Genomic DNA, 10,896 nt, shown 5'->3' with positions numbered 1-10,896 from the left:
CTGTTTGAGGGCTTAACAGCTTCATTTATTGTCCTTTTAGACTCAATGTCATCCGTTTAAAGACCAGAAAGGGAGATCGGATTTTTCTTCTTGGTGCTAGTTATGGAAATGACCACTCTGGGGAAGGGCCAGGTTTTTGCTTTGGCTCTGGGTCCTCATCCAGAGGAGCACTTCCTAGATGTGGGTTCAAGGACCCGAAGCTCTTCCCGCCATTCTCCTTCCCTGAGTCTGCCTTGCAGCCTGATGGGATTAGTCATGATTTCCTGAATGCAGGGTGATGGGTCCCCTCTGTCAGGGCACTGGGGAAGGCTTCCCGGGTGCGTGGAATGTAGTCTTCCCGGCTCTCGGATGAGAAGATGACAGATTTAGAGCTGGAAGGGATGTTGGGGTTGTCTAGGTCAGCTCCTCCACTCCTTCCACCCTTTTTTTAGGTGAGAGAAAAAGGAGAGCCTGGGAAGTTAGGTCACCTGCCCAAGGTCTCACCAGCAGATCCAGGATTCAAACCCAGACCTTGGACTCTGAAGCCGGTGCTCTCTAGCTAGTGGACCACCCTGCCTCAGCTCTGGTGCCACCTATTCCATGAAGCTTTTTTGGATTGCCCAGCTTGATAGATTCTCTTCCATCTCACATTCTCTTAGAACACTTTTTGGGAGTCTGTTTTTGCCTCCAGCAGGCTCTCTCTCATATCCCCTTTTCCCACGGACATGTCCTATCCTCCCCTATAGGTTGTGAGCTCTTTGTATTCTCAATGGGCAGCATAGTGCCTTTATTGGAATCTAATTGGCTTCCTTTTTATTGGATTTTATGCATTTAAAAACATGATTCCGGGAAGAGATCCAAAGATGTCACCAGCCCAACTGCCTAGGGTGGTCCAGGACCCAAAAAGGTCTAAGAAAGCCTGAGAGAGAATCGTACCTAGAGTTAGTTAGAGCTGGGTTCTGATCCTGCCTCTGAAATATGTAACTATATGACCATCCCATCGCCAAATCACAAGGCTTTCTGGTCCTCAGGCCATTCTTAAAGACTTTTTTCTAGAGGCAACTAGATAGCTCAGGTTAGAGAGTCAAGAGGACCTGGGTTCAAATCTGACTTCAGATACTTCCTAGTTGTGTGACTCTGGGCAAGTCACTTAACCCCAATTCCCTAGCCCTAACTCTCTTCTGCCTTAGAATTGATACTTAGTAGGTATGGGTTTTATATATATATATATAAAGACTATTTCCTAAGTGACAAATAACTTGGTTCCCAGGTTGGGGAAAGGAGCTGCCATCTTGACAAAAACTCTAATTCTTGGATTGAGATTGGCCTGATTTCTGCAGGACATTCTGATTATTTAAGGCTAAGTACTCGTTCACTGGCTCTGAGTTAATTGGGAAAACGCAATGGATGGGTCCATAGGGTGGGGGAAGAGAAACAGAGGGGTCACCTGAGGGCTGCCCAGTGGCACCAGGACTAGCAGAAAAGCTCCCCCCCCAGCCCCCCCAGTCGTTAGGTACTTAAAGGGAAATTTGAAGAGAAGGTCTATGGATCCGTGAAAGTAAGATCATTTGGAAAAAGGGGCTTAGAAACAGGGACGGCCCACATTTAAAGATTTGCAGAGTGTCTGGTAAATAACTGTCTCACTTCGAACTCGTAACAATCTGGGGGGATCAGTACTAGTTTGTCCCCATTACTCAGATAAGGAAACTGAGGATGATAGGTTAAGTCACTAATCCATGGACACACAACTAATAAAGGAAGGGGAAAAAGTATTTACTAAGCACCTGCCAGGCACTATGCTGATTATTTAAATATATAAATAATAATTTAGATTTTATGAATATTACCTCATTTGGTCTTCCCATCAATAGAGGCAGGTACTATCAGGATCCCCATTTAATAGTTGGGGAAACCGAGGCAGACAGAGGTGAAATGACTCTCCCAGAGTCATACAGCCCGAATATAGGCTCGGGTCTTCCTGGCTCCAGGTTCAGCATTCTTTCTACTCCCCCACTGAGCTGCCATAGTATCTGATAATAAATGTCTGTCCTACTGAGGGTCTGAGGCCAGGTTTGAACACCAGTCTCTGATTCCCCGTCCGGTACTCTGTCCATTAAGCCTTGCCACTTCCCTAATGAGAATTTCTGCATCTGAAGGGAAAAGTAATGTGGTTCTCTAGAATGTAATCTCCTTTGTGGCAGAGAGAAGCTCCTTCTCTCCGGGTGAGACTTAGACTTTCATTTATTATCCTTTTTAACTTCATATTATTAGTTTAGAGAACAGCAAGTGAGATTTGATTTCCTTCTCGGTGCTTGTTACGGCAGGGCTTCGAAGCAGCACAAAGAAGAACACATTTCTTCCTCTCTCCCTTTTATCTCTCTTTCTGTCTCACAATCAATTCCAGCAGCTTTAACAATAACCAATAAAAATGACAGAGTCTACAAAGCATCGGCTGAGTGAATCCATCACGCACCGTGTCTGGGCAAGGTTTCCTACGTAGGGCAGAGAGGTGTCAGGCAGCAAGTCCATTTTATACAGCCGCTCATTTCTATTTGGGCTATAATTTAGGACGACCCCAACAGTTTCCCTTTCACTCACCGACAAGGAGGACTTGTCCAAATGAGGAGCAGGTAGACGTTGCCCGCCAGATCCAGTTTTGGAAACTGTCTCCTTGACATCAGGATTAAAAAAAAAAAAAAAAGTCTTCCTTAGGATTCTGGGGGAAAAGAGGAAAGGGAAGAGGCCCACAGGAGAATAGTGAAGGAAGAAGGTTCTCCTCCATGAGCTGCTATCAACCACAATTTATTATCGACTTTCTTCCCTCTTTAGCAGGAAACCACGGCTACTTCTTTCTTTTATCAGGAGAGCCTTTCTCGCCTCTGTGGCTGGCTCTCTCTTCTCCTTCCCATCAAATGAATGTTGAATGGGCGCCTCATCTGGTTTTCTACTTCTGCTTAGGGATCTCCTGGAAGGAAATCTGCTTTTGTTTTTGTGTGTTTGTTATCAGGGAAGCTTTTGTGTCTTGAGAAGCGAGAAGGGCTCTGAGCATTTCCTGGTTCCCCCTCGCCTCCTCGACCCACTTAGGGTTTGGCCTTCCATAAGGTCTGTAGCATCGTTTGGTTTTGCCCCACGTCTCCGGATAGTCAGTCAGCCTTTTTGATTGCATTCGATTGAATGAAAGCATGAGGACCCAAAGAGAGCCGGGCCCCAGCTCCTGCCCACCAGGAACTTAGCATCTAGTGAAGAGAAACAACCCCAACCTAAACAACGAGGCTGGGAGGGGACGCAACAGGTGAGACCCAGGCGGAGTGCCATGAGAGACCATGAAGGAGACAAGGAGGGATGTCTGTGGGTCCAGTTTGGGACCAGATGTTGATGGGCAACTTGCAAAAGCAACATCATCATTCCTGTCTTCAAGCGACTTGTAGGATGAAGCTGTGAAATCTGTGATGAGAACATTGTGGGTATCTGAAAGGTAGTCTGGTATGGTGGGCAGAGAGCTGGCTTCAAAGTCAAGAGGACCCGGGTTCAACTCCTACCTTTGACTCTCACTGACTGGGCAAGTCACTTTCCCTTTGTGTGCCTCAGGCTGGGATTGTTCTGTGCATCCCCTCCCTCTCTTTTGTAAGACAAGGGGGCCTAGACTGTTCAGAACTCCCTTGGAAGAGGAAGTTCCACTTGAGCTCCTACCTGATGTGGATGGACCCCAGATTCTGTCTCTGGCCTCACTCGCCCTTCTGGCATCCAGCCTGAGAAAGAGAGTCTCTTTCACTTGGACTTTGATCAAGTATCCACCGGAAGGGTAGCTGGGTGGCTCAGTGGATAGAGGGCCAAACTTGGAGTCGGGAGGATCAGGATTCAAATCCAACCTCAGACACTTCCTGGACAAGCCACTTAATTCCAATTACTCTGCCCTTGTCATTCTTCTGTCTTAGAACTGATACTAAGACAGCACCTGAGGATTTAAAAAAAAGGGGGGGAAAGCATCCACTGGACGCTCCAGGCAATTGCAACCTGTCTGTGTCTTAGTAGACGTCTTGGAGATTTGCTTCACGTTCACAGAAGCTAATTAATGAATTTGCCTATAGTTTCGGAGATGATGAAAGTTAGGCAAGACGAGTTTTAGACTCCCAGGTCAGTGCTCTTGCCATTATCCCACAATACCTTTCATTTAGTTAGATATACTAATAAAAAACTAGGAATGAGAACAAGATTCAAAGGGTTTTTTTTTTAAAGGAAAAACAAAGAAGAAACCGCCTGGTCTGTGGTATTGGTTCAGATATTGAAAGCTGTGTGGCTTGGAGCCTGCTGGGTACCTTCTCTGGGTCTCAGGATCCCCCATCTGCAAGAAGAAGGGTCAGCCTGGCCGACCTTGAAGGTTTCTGCTAGTGTGAATTTTCACGAGCCTGTGATCTATGATCCCTTTTCTATGATTTGGGGAGCAGGGATGATAATATAAACTTTCCCACAGCCTCAGTATGTGACCTCAGGCAAATCTACAGGGGAGGAAATTCAAGCCAACAAATGGAAAACACATTTTTAGATCTTGTCTGTCTTTTGTGGTTGACAAAATGCTCTATTTCATGTGACTGCTTTATTACTCAATTTCTCCTGGCTCATCCTCCCTGCGTGCCTTCTTGGGCAATGCCTTTGCCTTGGGACAGAGCTGCATTACTGGGGGCTTTGTTTACTTTGGTTTCTAAGCATCACGGAAAGCCCCCTAAACTCAACAAATGGTCGGTGATGAAAACGTCCTCTGCTTTTTTAGAATCAGAATCCCAGAACTTTGGCTCTGGAGGAACCTTCTACATCACATACACTGACCTTCTTGATCTGCTGATAAGGAAACTGAGGCCCAGGAATTGGTATTTATGTGTGTGTCTCTTGGGTCTCTCAGCCCAGAGCTCTTGGCTCTCCACAGACCATGGCACCATCTTAAACCAGCCATCTCTCCCCTGACTCAGCCTCAGTGGCTCTTGTGTTTTCAGTGCCTGGGGAGACGATGGGCTGAATTTGACACGGTTAGGTATGATGGGCATTATTTTTTTTTATTTTATTTTTTAGAAAAATATTCCATGGCTACATGATTCATGTTCTTACTTTACTCTTCACCGCCCCCCCCCAGCCAATGCGCATTTCCACTGGTTTTAACATGTGTCATCAATCAAGACCTATTTCCATATTATTGATAGTTGCATTGGGGTGGTCGTTTCGAGTCTACTTCCCCAATCATGTCTGCATCAACCCAAGTGTTCAAGCAGTTGTTTTTCTTCTGTTTCCACTCCTGCAGTTCTTCCTCTGAATGTGGGTGGCATCTTTACCATAAATCCCTCAGAACTGTCCTGGATCATTGCATTGCTGCTAGTACACAAGTCCATTAAATTCTATTTTACCACAGTGTATCCATCTCTGTGTACAATGTTCTTCTGGTTCTGCTCCTTTCGCTCTGCATCACTTCCTGGAGGTCTTTCCAGTTCACATGGAATTCCTCCAGTTTATTATTCCTTTGAGCACAGTAGTATTGCATATGATGGGCATTATTAACATGTAATGGGTGGGGGGCATTTGAATTCCTCCCATGCCGGGAAGCTGACTCATCTGCTTCTTCAGAGATCTTTAAAGAGTCATCGTGGTCTTTCTGGGTCATTCGTTCTTTCCATAAACACTTATTGGGCATGTCTTGAGTGAAGAGCACTTTCCTAGGCTAGGATTGGAATAAGGAATAAAAAAATTTTTTAAATGGTGTACATGGTAAGTGCTTAGAGAATTACCAGAGTGATGTGCTAGGCCTGAAGAAGAAAGTTGTTACCTATAGACTTCCTGAGAGAGCAAACCTTTGGGGGACAGTGTTGGCATTTGAGTTGAGTTTTAAAGCAATTAATAGGAGATGGGGTGGGGAGGAGGACATTCCAGGCCCAAGAACAGGTAGGTTGGAGAACACAGAGAGCAGAGAAGAAATGCAAAAGAATGGTACAGTCTTTTTTTTTTTTTTTTTTTTTTTTTTTAATATAACCCTCACCTTCCATCTTGGAGTCAATACTGTGTATTGGCTCCAAGGCAGAAGAGTGGTAAGGGTAGGCAATGGGGGTCAAGTGACTTGCCCAGGGTCACACAGCTAGGAAGTGTCTGAGGTCAGATTAGAACCCAGGACCTCCCATCTCTAGGCCTGGCTCTCAATCCACTGAGCTACCCAGCTGCCCCCAATGGTACAGACTTTAAGAACATGGTTAGGAATACTAAAAGTCAGAGTGAGCTGAGGCTGACATGAATTCAAAGGACATTGGAGGGTAATGCTTTTTTAAAGCTATCATGGGGCATGAGGAATTGAAGAATGAAGATGGCTGTTTAGAATGAATTAAGATAAGGATAAAGAAGGAAGAACTTGATTTTTACTTTTTTGGTTACGTGATGTCCTTCCTTCAATTTTTTGTGTCTGAGGCTAGATTTGAACCCAGGACTTTAGGCATGACTTTCAATTCATTGCATCAACTAGCTGCCCTTGCCTTTTGAGACCTTTTTTCCTTTTCTTCCTTATCAGAATCTTTCCTGTTTCTGTCTCTGGAATGTCATTGGGATCATTTTAGACACAGTTCTTACCTATCCTTTCTTTGAACCCTTTGAAATCTGTTCTCAAATATAGGGTGTGGCACTTCAAGGGGACCAAAGATGAAACATGCCATCCATCTCCTGACAAAGGCAATGGACTTGAAACACAGAATGAGAAGTACATTTTGGGACTTGGCCAATGTAGAAATTTGTTTTGCTTAACTCTACATATTTGTTAGGAGGGTTTTCTTTTTCTTTTCTTTTCATTGTAGTGAGGGAGAGGAAATAAGTGCTTGCTAATGACAAAAAATAATAAAATTAAGTTTATAAAATATAGGATGTGGGTCAGACCACGGCTGGCTTTCCCCTCCTCTCTCGAAAACTCTAAGATGCCGTAGTCATTTCCTCCTAAAGTTCCCATCATTTCTGGTTCTGTAACTTCCTCCTTCTTGATCAGAATTAAGACCAGGAGAAGAGTTCCCCCTTGTCACTTCCTTCACTTCTCAAAGAATTAAGTTATTATTAAAGAAAGTAAAGAATTTATATTAGTTTCTCTGCCTTTGGCAGAGAGACAAGCAAATGTCTGGACAACATGAGTCTTTCATCATTTTGAGATCACACCTGCATGCCAGGTTTGTGATCTGTTTTTATCCATATATTTCCTCCTTCTGTACAGGCAGCCTGTAGTAACCTCTCCATGACTGCTATTTTTTTTCTCCATTAATCTTATTCACATGCTCTGCTCCATCTTCCCTCCAGCCTCTACTGAATGTTCTCCTATGAATAAATTAAAATATAGAAAGGTCTTTCTTGCTCCCTTTATCTATTCTGTTCCTTTTGAATAAGGCTTACCCTTCTGTAGACATGGTTACCAACCATCTGGTAGGAGAATCTGTGGATGGCTTGCCATCAGCACCAATGAATGAAGTATATTCGATGTCAGGGACCCACTGAGTTCTTTTTTTTTAAATAATATTTTATTTTTCACCAGTTACATGTGAAAACAATTTTCAATGTTCATTTAATTTTAATTTTGAGTTCCAAATTCTCTCTCTCTCTCCCGCCTTCCCCTCCCTGAGATGGTAAGCAAAATGATATAGACTTTACATGTGTGCAATCCTGCAAAATATTTTTCCATATTAGTTATTTTGTGGGGGAGATTTCAAACAAAAAATAATAAGAAGAAAGAAAATGAAATAAAGTATGTTTCAATTTGTATTCAAACTCCATCAGTTCTTTCTTGGAGATCAGATGCCATTTTTCATCATGAGCCTCTGGGATTGTCCTGGATCACTTCAATGCTGTCACTATATACAATGCTCTTCTGGTTCTGCTCACTTCACTTTGTATCAGTTCATGTAAGTCTTTCCAGGTTTTTTTGAAATCCACAACAGTATTCCATCACAACCATATACCACAATTTGTTCAGCCATCCCCTCCTTGATAGATAACCCCTCAATTTCCAGTTCTTTACTACCACAAAAAGAGCTGCTATTTTTGTACAAGTCAATCCTTTCCCCTTTTTTCAGGATACAAGACTTAGTAGGATTCACTGAATTCTTGAAGTGGAAACATAGTCCTTTGATAAGGGTATCCTCTTGGTCATCAAGTCCTTTCCACCAAACCTTAATGATTTTTATGAAGGTAAATTTGCCTCTTTGCATTCAAGTCTCCAGTTTATCCTAATATTATCTATTCTTTGTACATTTTTGCATAGACACCTGGGACCTATGAATTTTTTTCTCCCACTGTCTTCGGGGATATTTCTTCCTATGTATTACTGCTCCTCTCCATGGCTATTTTTCCTGTGTTGTGCTTGTTCCTCTCTAGTGAACAACTTGGCAGATGGAAGGGCACATGTTACTCCCTTTCCCTCCCTCCGTTTTCACTTTAAAACCCAGTCAGATTTCTCGAACTCCATATTGTTTGATGCCTTCCACGTAATGTCATTAGTCACTTCAGGGAAAGTAGTTTCTGTAGGAGGGGAACAGAAACCTAATTGCTAAGAGTGAGAAGAGAGTGGTCAGCAAGGAATGGGGGAGTATCAGTTATTGCCAAATTTTTTTATGAAGTTCAACAATAAAGAAGAATGAGATCTGGTAGTTTTTGGATGGAATATATATATATGTATATATATATATATATATGGTCAAGGAAAGACTTTTGGAGGAATGAGGAGATCCTAACATGTTTGTAGGTAGAAAGGAAGGAACTACTAAGGGGTTTGGGGTGGAAATACATGAGAAAGATGACTCCTGGAGCTAGGTCCTGAAGAAAGAGGGAGGGAACAGGTTCAAGAGCATAGGAAGAGATATTAGCTTCAGGAAGAAGTAATAACTTTGTTTGTGACCTGAGGGGAGGAACCCTCTGCTAAGAAGGAATGGAGGATAAGGATGAACTAATGATACATGGTCTCCATCTTTTTAGAGAAAGAGGAGGCTAGTTGAGATGTTCTAAGTGTGGAAGTGGGGCCATTATGAGGATCGGAGAGGAGGTTTGGAACAGTTGACTGGAGGAATAAAATAAGGAATAAATAAATAAGGAAAAAAGTAAAAAGGTGGAGCAGCAGCAGAGGTCCTTTGGAGGTTAAGTGACAAATTTGTTGTGTGTGCAGTCGCCTAGATTTTGTGATTCTCCCAAATCACACTCGACAACCTTGAAACAGTAATGGAGACATACAAGAATTGGAGTTGCCTAGAGAAGATTTGCAGGTGGTTGTAGCCAAGACATTTTTTAATGTACTGGATGGAGTCCTTGAGCTAGAAGGAACTTCAAATGTCATTTAGCCCTATCAGCATAACAGAAACAAGAGTCCCTATGTCTATAAGGAAGGAAATAAACATTTATGTAATACCTACTACATGCTGGGCACTAACTACTTTATATTATCTCAATCAATGCTCACAACAACTCTGTAAGGTAAGTGGTTTGTTTTTTTTTATTCCTGTTTAACAGCTGAGGAAGCTGAGGTTAAGGGATTGTCCAGGATCCCATAGTTAAGTGTCATAAGAGACTAGACTGGAACTCATCTTTCTGCCTCCAGGCCCTGACCTTTATCCACTGCACACCTATCTGGCTATGAGAGTCCCTGTAAATGGTCATCTAGCTTCTGCCTGAAAATCTTTGAAGTCTGAGAATGCTCTGTTTCCTGGGTTGCCCATTTCCTTTCATTCAGTTCTGGTTGGGATCTTTTAAAATAATGAGACAAAACTGGCCTTCCTGTCCTTTCTCTGTCCTTTGAGGCCCAGTAGGAGTCTCTGCATGTTTGGAGCTGGGACAGAATGATTTGGAACCCTTTATTGTTTCGGTCATGCCTTCAGACCATGCTGGAGATTATCGAAGTCATTTGTCAAATGGAGTGTCCAGAAGTGGCCATAATATTCCAGAAGGAGTCTGCCCTGGATAGTGTGGAATGGGCTCTCTCTTGCTCTAGAACCTACACATGGATGGATGCATCCCAACAATTCATTGACTTTTCCGACTTCTGGGCCATGTGGTTGATTCCTCTTGAACTAAACCGATCAATGAAAGGCATTGTTGCACTAGCTATTTCCCCCTACACTTTTGCAAATGGCTTTTACATCCTTATGGGATATTTCCTTTATTCATTAGCATTTCCTCCTTGCCCACAGCCCAGGTCCCACTCTGAGCCTCAAGGAGTAGGGAGATGACCCAGTGCTTAAAGGCATAGTAGGCACATAAAAGCTCTAAAAAGGCTTGGGGCAGCTGGATAGCTCAGTGGACTGAAAGCCAGGTCTTGAGTCAGGAGGTCCTAGGTTCAAATCTGGCCTCAGACCCTTCCTAGCAGGGTGACCCTGGGCAAGTCACTTACTCTCCATTGCCTAGCCCTTACCACTCTTCTGCCTTAGAGTCAATACACAGTACTGGCCCTAAGACTGAAGGGAAAGATTATTAACAAAAAAATTAAAAAAACTAACAAACTAGAAAGGCTTTCAGGAATGTCTCTGGTGCTCAATGAAGACTGTGTGTCTGGCCTTGAAGGAGTAGCCCAGCTCATTTTGCTGAGGTTTATCACTAAGACGTTGCATTTTCTTGGTGTACCAGTTTATGAAGGTCAGCTGGTAACTTGTGACCTGTGAACATAATGGAATCTTAACTGGGGACTTTCCTTTGGGCCTTAATCTTCTCCTCTGTAATACAAGGGGTGAGAATGGGGTGTGGACTCTGAACTCTAAAGTCCCCTCCAGCTCAGAATTTATGATCCTATATTTGTTTTTATTTTGAATATTTCCCCCTAGTTACATGTTTCATGTTCTTTCCCTCTCCCCCCCCCCCCCCAGCCCCCTTAGCCGCAGCACAATTCCACTGGCTTTTACACGTATCATTGTTAGTGTGATCCTGTATTTTGTA

Source organism: Gracilinanus agilis, chromosome 5, assembly GCF_016433145.1.
Source record: "Gracilinanus agilis isolate LMUSP501 chromosome 5, AgileGrace, whole genome shotgun sequence".
Lineage (NCBI taxonomy): Eukaryota > Metazoa > Chordata > Mammalia > Didelphimorphia > Didelphidae > Gracilinanus > Gracilinanus agilis.
Note: the sequence above shows the minus strand (reverse complement) of the source record.